The following is an 8,455-nucleotide window of genomic DNA, read 5'->3' on the forward strand; positions in this document are numbered from 1 at the left end:
CTTGAATGATACTGAAGTATGTTCTCTATTCACATTTTCATTCCAATGCAGAGTTCCAAGGAAAGCACGCACTTTATACTGTTCACTTCCAAATGCTATTCTTTTGTCTTGATAGACATTCAAAGTGTTATTAAAACTTTCCACAAAGTATGTATCTCTCCCTAAATTGAAATGATCTGGATATTTATAAATTGTGGAATTTACAATAACACTTTTGAGTAATTTAATTGCCACAGGATTTTCAAGTACAACTTTTGATGGTTTATAATTTGGATCTTTTTTACATCTTGAGCTAGGATGGCATCGCTTGTGGTCAACAATGTTGTCCAACAAAGTTCTCAAAGTAGTAGAATTGCCCTCACAATGCTTGGCTGCCCAGTAAAAATGTGTCGCAATAGGTTCCACTTTATCGACAAGTTCTTCGGACCTGGTTTTTCCTTCCTTGTATCTTGGTCCACTTGAAATATTAGTCAAGGCCTTTTTGATACTTTTGATGCCATGCCATAGATCATTTTGATTACCTGTAAAGCCATGTTCCCGTTCTATTACATATTTATTAATGGCCATGTTCCTGTCGTGGGTATGCACATTCACAGAAATGTCCCTGTTGTCAAAATCTTCATAAATTTTTCGTGTTCCAATTGTCTTATGTCTTTGAGAAACATGATCCTCTGCCTTTGTTACATGAGCACAATTAAGAACTTTATGTGATCGCTCCCCAATTGCAACGACACTGGTGTCTTGAGCATTTTTTCGCCATCCATGCCGTCAGTAATTATGTCTATTCCATCCAGGTTTTCATATAATCCAACTTCTTCAAGAATGGCAGTGTTGCACGAATCTTCATATTCTTCTTGTACAATTGGTTTATACATTTTAAAAAATGCGTCCTTTTTTTCAACGGAGACAATACAGAATCTTGAATAATGAGAAGGTAACATTCGACTGCATAGAAATGCATGGTTAATTCTTTCATTAACAAGATACTTCCCATTTGGTAGGTATGGAGATGATGCCCAAATGTACAGTGTACGAATGTTTTCCTCTATTGCCCCGGGTACAAACTAATTTCAATGAACTCACATGACTTCTCTGTGTGACTTTTTTAACTTCAGGAGTCCCTTTACAGTACTTCCCGTGGGATGCTGAAACATCGATCAGTTTTCTTACAGCTTGCAATGATGTCACACAAAAAATCCTGCTTCACTTGACTCTTATTTACTGTAGTGTAAGTTGCAGGTGATTTAAAATCATCATCATTCGTTTTTAGAGATTGTCTCCAGCAGGCTTGGGGCGAATTACATTGTAAAGTAATGCATTACATTATCATTACTTCATGAATTTGGGCATTAAATTACCATTACCATTACTTGATTTTCTTGAAGTAATGCATTACATTACCATTACATAGGTAAAGTAATGCATTACCATTACCATTACTTTTATTTTTAAAAGTAAAGCTAATAAAGAGTTTTTGCAAATGTTTCAAATATACAACACTCTTTAACATATCTACAGCTTCATGCTCAGTATCAGGTTCAAATTCAATGAATAAACAAGAGTCATTCTTTATTTGCTCAATATATAATCATATTGTGGCAATATGAACAACATATTACATAAGTAAAATAATAGTATAGACATTTGGCATGATACAATATCAGATATGAAATTATAGAGACACAGGATAACATGCGTAACAAAAAACAATTTATGAAATAATGTTGCGGTTTTTAATAGCTAAATATAGATATATATCCCCAGATTACACAAATCTTTATAATTTTGGACACTTAATTTTATTAATTTATAAACAGATGATTTTTCCCAGTTATATTTCTTAATATATTTTAATCGTATTTCTTTTTCCGGAGGACACTTTAAGACAAAAGATTGCTGTTGCACTTTATGATCGAAGTTTCAAAGGGTCCATCTTTTAAATGCATCCATCTTCCGGGCTATACTAAATAAATGTTTTGCAGGAGCAGTCAATTAAGCTTGGACTGGAAAATACTGTTTGACGATCTTTATCTTTGGATATATTAAGTGCAATAATAGATTAAATACATTAATCTTGTATTTTCGAAATTCTATCAGTCTAAACAAATGTACAGTGTAATTAATATACAAGAGAGAGAGACAGAGCGAGAAAGAGAGAGAAAATAAGTCAGATTATTTTCAAATAGGTTATAATATTGGAAGTGATATTGATTTTCATCATGGTTGGACAGTGCATTCATTTTGCTTTTAAAGGTGCATGTCTGTCTCCTATTCTATCGTGACATAGCGAAGGTAAGGGGATTGGGGTGTTTAGCACTTCTTAAAACAATAGATTGTTTTGATACTTAGATTATCCTGGGGGCATAGTGTGTTGTTGACACATTTCTTATTGAAGTGCAAACTAATTGGAGTAAATTGTTTAAATAATTAAAAACTCTTAATAAAAACACTCTTAAAAATGTTATGAACTTGTGATGTTATCTTTAGTAATATAAACAATTCAAAAAAGAATTTTAAAAAAATTTTTTTTAATAAAACATGTACAATTAAAATATTTTTTTCTCAATTAGAATTATTTCTTTCTTCTTTAAAAATAAATTTAATCAAATTCAATTTCAACTATTTCTTTATTCATCACATTTTTTTTAAAGTGAACATGCATAAAAATGCATAGTAATGCAAAGTAATGCCATGTAATGCCAGCATTACACTAGATTTTGGAAAGTAATGCATTACATTAGCATTACTTGTAATGCTAATTTTGAGGCATTACACATTACTAGCATTACTTTGAAAACATGTAATGCATTGCAATGCATTACCATTACATTTAGCATTACCCCAAGCCTGGTCTCCAGGTATCCAGCAATGATTCCATGATGTCCGTGTTATTAACTGGTCTCCCTAACTTGCTGACCAAAACTTCCCTAACATTTTGAAGATTTTGCATAATTTCCTGCTTTTTTCCCTCGGTAATCGGCATCTCAAACTTGAAATTACCTGGCCGTTTTCTCTTAGTTTCTGACATTTTCTTGAAGTCTTCTAATATCTTTACAATGGTTACTTGCTATGTTGTGAAATGTAATATTGCTTGCACTTTTACGTTTCATAATACGGACTGGATCATTTTTTCATGTGATGTAACAGGATACATATTTTTATTTCCATAGGTATATTTATGAGTCAAATATGATTCAAAGTTTACTCTTTATGATCAAGTGATTTCATTATTACAGAGCTAAGCGTATAGACCTTAGGGTTTATATATATATTTTGAATAAAACAATCATCAAAAATCTCAATTTACCCTTTTGTTGAAATAAAATGGAATGGACCAGTTACAATGAATCATATGAAGTTGAAATATTTTCACAGTGGGGAGGCACTCCCTGCATCCCGCCAAATGTCAATAAATCTATTTATCAGCCCATCTTCCGGGGTGGGCCCTCATTCGGGATCAAAATATTTGTGGATACGGGGAAAATATGGTGATAGTTATTATGTTGTAATAGATTTCCATGTAAATATTTGATAACAACTTTGATGGACAGAAAATAAGAATTTAATGCTTTTAAAAATGGCCACATACATGATGCCATGGTAGAGAAATCTACTTTGGTACCCCATGCCCTAAAACTTTCCCTCCAATTCTGGCCATCATTCTTGTAACAAAATGGAGGGAAATGAAGACACAAGTATAATTACTTTGAGGGTGAACTCTGATCAAAGGGAATCAATAATTCAATTCATCAATTTTAATGAATGGGAGTTAGAAGAAATAATATGTGAAGAAAATACAACTGGGAATGAGGACATCAGTGCTGACGACTTTGAGAGGACATCCCGCAAAGTCAAAACTGTGATGAATGTGAACATTGTTTTTGAAAACCCTGTATAACAGACGGGAGAAACAGACAAATGTGGTTGCCTTCTGAACCAGCATTACCTGACAGAAAAAATACCTCGTTCCGAAAGGAAAAGTATTTTAGTTTTTCTGGGCAATGCTTTTCCATAGAGGAGTTTTTCATGATGAAAGATATAGAGAGAGAAAACTAAATATTCTTCAATTAGACCCTCGGTTTACCAATGTTGCAAGCCATCGTAGGGACATTCTACCAGAATGTGTTGTCAACTTGGTGCGAGTTTGGTTTGCCAACCCCAAAAATATCCCATACATTGGACACCGTTGGCAGTGACTGTGTTATTTTTTTTTAAATTAAAAACAATATAATTATACAGATTATTTTATTTAAATCAGAAAATTTTGTTCAAAATTTCTTTTTATTGGAATTTGTTTTTGTGAAAACATCTGCACTGGACTCTTATCTGGTCACTTAAAGGTTCTTGTAAACTGTGCGAAGAGCAGTGGTCAGGAGATAACAGCTCGACTCAGCAGGATGCACATTTACGCTTACATGCGGTGTATGCACAGTGTTCTTTATTTATCAAATAAATGGATTTATTGGACTTAACTCTTTCTCTCTTTGCTGAGGTAGGATGATTAAGACATAATCTTATTAGCAACCATTTTGAATGCGTCTGTGGAGATTAGAGCTTCCGGTGTAATGTAAACAAACCTCTGCTGTCAATCAAAATTGGCAAATTTGAAAACCAGTGTCACTTCAGAATTTTAATTGATTAATTCTCCCTTATTACATACATTTGAAGTAAATTATATGTATTTTCAAATGCAAAACACATAACTTTATATACACAACAACTATCTTAAAGTGGTAATTGGTGATATTTGTATTAATTTGAAAAAATATCCCCTGAATTGAAGAGTGGCAAGAAAATTGAAATTTCCTCCATTTCCCCGATTGGCTGCTATTTATACCCCAGAACCGGCCTTTAAGTTCATATCAAGTCTAATCATCTGTTAAAAAATGGTGGAAATCGGCAATAGTTTTCAAGAAATCGTCTGCACAAAATTTGTGGGAAAAAAATAACTAGATACGACCTCGTTACGAGTAACGAGTAGGTCTTCCGTCCGATTTTTTTTATTTTAAATGATACCATGAACTATTGATACAATTTCATAATTAACACCCTAACCCCCCCCCCCCATCAAAAAAAAATTAAAAATATTGGATAAAAATCCCTAATTACGTCAAACATGGGCCTGACGATGATTTTTTTTTCAAACCGATAATGTAGTGTTCAACAACTTTGATTCTATAATGCATATCAAAATATTTATCGTTTTTAAGTTATTCGTAATAGACTTTACGAGTCTCTTGGTCCCTAATTAAAGGAGCCAGCCCCTTTTTCTTGATTTTATTGGAACGAACTTTTGATTTTCTACCACTTTTGTTATATATTATTTAACAAAATATCAACTGATAAAAAGATACAGATCAAAACGTATGACAATTTTGAATGAAAATTCGTACCCAATTTTCGTGCCTAGGCGAGCTCCATGAAATGGTGCCACTGGCGTAAAACAATATAATAGTGCACGACTTCAAACTATAGACTACCTATCCTGAAAATTTCGTATTCATATCTTTAAAAGTTTCTGAGATCAGCTCTGCACAAAATAGGTCGTAAAAAATAGAAAATCTGCCGTAACTCGGTACCGGAAGTGGCGATTTCAAAATTTCAAAAACGTTTAGAATTATGACCTCTGGCAAGCATCTGTGAAAAAATGGTCAAAATCGGCTGAATAGTTTCTGAGAAATCGCGTGCACAAAATTTGTGGAAAAAATAATAATAAGAAACAGTACGAAAACAATAACGTTGAACAACGTTGGAAACGGAAGACCCTAATAATAAGAAACAGTACGAAAACTATAAGGTCTTCCGTTGGAAACGGAAGACCCTAATAATAAGAAACAGTACGAAAACTATAAGGTCTTCCGTTGGAAACGGAAGACCTTAATAATAAGTCACCTGATAGTGACGGATATGCTGCTGAGTTTTTTAAGTTCTTTTAGGTAAACCTAAAAAAATATATATTGAACTCAATAACATGTATTTTCTCCAAGAAATACTTTCTATCTCTCAGCGTTTAGAACGCGGGCATGTTAAGGCTTCCCGATGGATTTTACAGCGATATGTAGAAAGTCACTTGTCTGTACTTCATACGATATGACGTCATAATTGACTTTGACGTCATGATCTGCATTCCTGTCGATAGTTCTCAGGGAATGTATCTTAACGCTATAAAAGTAAATTATATCAAACCAGTATAATACCGCATGTTTCCTTTACGTAGATGCTGCCGTTAATGCTAGACGTACAGAATTCATTTTTATCTCATACGTGTGGTGTATATTACCCGTGTGATAAACCTTTGCTATATCACACGGGTGATGCTATATCAAATACTTCCGGTCGGAACTACTTTTGACACAGCCCCTAGCTTCAACGCTTTAGTGACATATTTTGGAAGATATGCTAGTACTTTCAACTTAACTATTTCAACTACAAAAAGTGATATAAAATGGATTTTGTCAAAGACTTCAATTACTTACAAATATGAAAGAAAACACATAAAGGCGTCGGAACCCGGGCTATTGGGGGGGGGGGGGGCTTAGCCCTCCCCCCAACTCTTTTTACAAAGTTATACATAACTGTAACCAAAAGACCTTTTTTTCTTGTTTGTCAAGATATTTGATAAGTTTAGCCCCATTCAAACTTTTAATTTGCTTTGTGTAGTTTATAAAACTGCAAATTACGTTAACTATCAACCACGGGCCCTGGAAGTTATTGTAAATATAATGCATGTGCATGTATAAAAAAAGTAAGGGTAGGACACTCTTTTTGGGGCGAAATCGGGTTTGACGAAGTCTGGGCGTTCCTCAAACGAAATTTCGCGATAAATCGTTCAAGTATACTTTACTTACGATATATGTATACATTCGTTCCGCTCCAATGCTGTTACGTCGAAGAAAAAGGTGTTTTTATACATCCAAGTGCCAAAGAATTTCGCTAGACTGGTTTACATCCGGTTTAATCGCAGTGAATCGAAAGATAAGTTCTGATTGGTTAATAATAAAATAAATCTGCTCGTCAATAAGGTGGCGAAACTAATAACAATTTCTGGTGAGTATGTATCAAATGTTTGAAAGGAGTTATGCATATAGATACTGGGTAGTTTGGCCTTTCAACAATGAAATGCGAGAATAATGAAGAAGATTGACAAATATCGATAAGAAATACAAGAATTTATTTCATTATTGACCAATCAGAACTTACCTTTCAATTTACCTTTCGATTCACTGCGATTAAACCGGATGTAAACCAGTCTAGCGAAATTCTTAGGCACTTGGATGTATAAAAACACCTTTTTCTTCGACGTAACAGCATTGGAGCGGAACGAATGTATACATATGTCGTAAGTAAAGTATACTTGAACGATTTATCGCGAAATTTCGTTTGAGGAACGCCCAGACTTCGTCAAACCCGATTTCGCCCCAAAAAGAGTGTCCTACCCTTACTTTTTTATACATGCACAGCAATATATTTACAATAACTTCCAGGGCCCGTGCTATCAACGAGTTCATCCTGACGACGCGATGGAAACATATCGTAACGTTACTGGTTGTGCAAATTGTGTTTATATATATACAAGACCTTACCGAAATAATGTTTCATAAGACTTTGATTCCACCACCAGTAAGCATCCTTATTCACTATTTTCAATCCCTAATCATTAGGGTGGTGTTTGTGTTATAAAACATCAACAACTGTTCCTTGTTGGAGTCAATTCAAACTAACGTGCATTCGCAACTTTGTGTATGTCAACAAACTTGATAATTTAAGTCTTCTGATCAGTATTTCCATTTAATCAAATGAATAAGCTCTAAGAAAAATTATTTAGAGCTAAAAAATCATTTCAAGGTTTATTTCAGTGATACTTTACATTAAAACAGTTAGATTTATCTCAGAAATGACGTATTAAATTGTATTGCGCAAGGTCACAATAACCGCATAACACAACGTTGCATCATCGTTTTTAATCTTTGAAAAAAAATCAATTCGGGTCATATAAGGGACTGTCTCAAAAGCGTCATAATATAAATCAAATTGTATGAGATAAATAGAACATCTATAATAATTGTGTGATTTTATATTTGCTTTATCCAACTCGTTGAAATGGTTATATTCGCTCGGCAAGCCTCGCGAATATATACACCATTTCAACTCGTTGGATAAAGCAAATATAAAATCACACAATATAGATATCCTCTATATATTAAAAACCAGTATCAAATAATCGGCAGTTTTAAAGCTTCGTTTTAAGTAAGACTATTCATAAACTAGTGGTTTGGAGACTCTCCCTGCTACGTGTAAACAACTGAATGTTAATGCATGTAAAACCAGCTTGGCGCAGGTGAAATATCAACACAATTTTAGAATATTTAACGTAAAATTGGTAGAGAATATAAGTACCAATGTGAATCGTGCTTGGGAAACCTTCGGATTTACCCCATTTTTTTGTAAATCGCTT

Source organism: Magallana gigas, chromosome 8 (assembly GCF_963853765.1).
Source record: "Magallana gigas chromosome 8, xbMagGiga1.1, whole genome shotgun sequence".
NCBI lineage: Eukaryota > Metazoa > Mollusca > Bivalvia > Ostreida > Ostreidae > Magallana > Magallana gigas.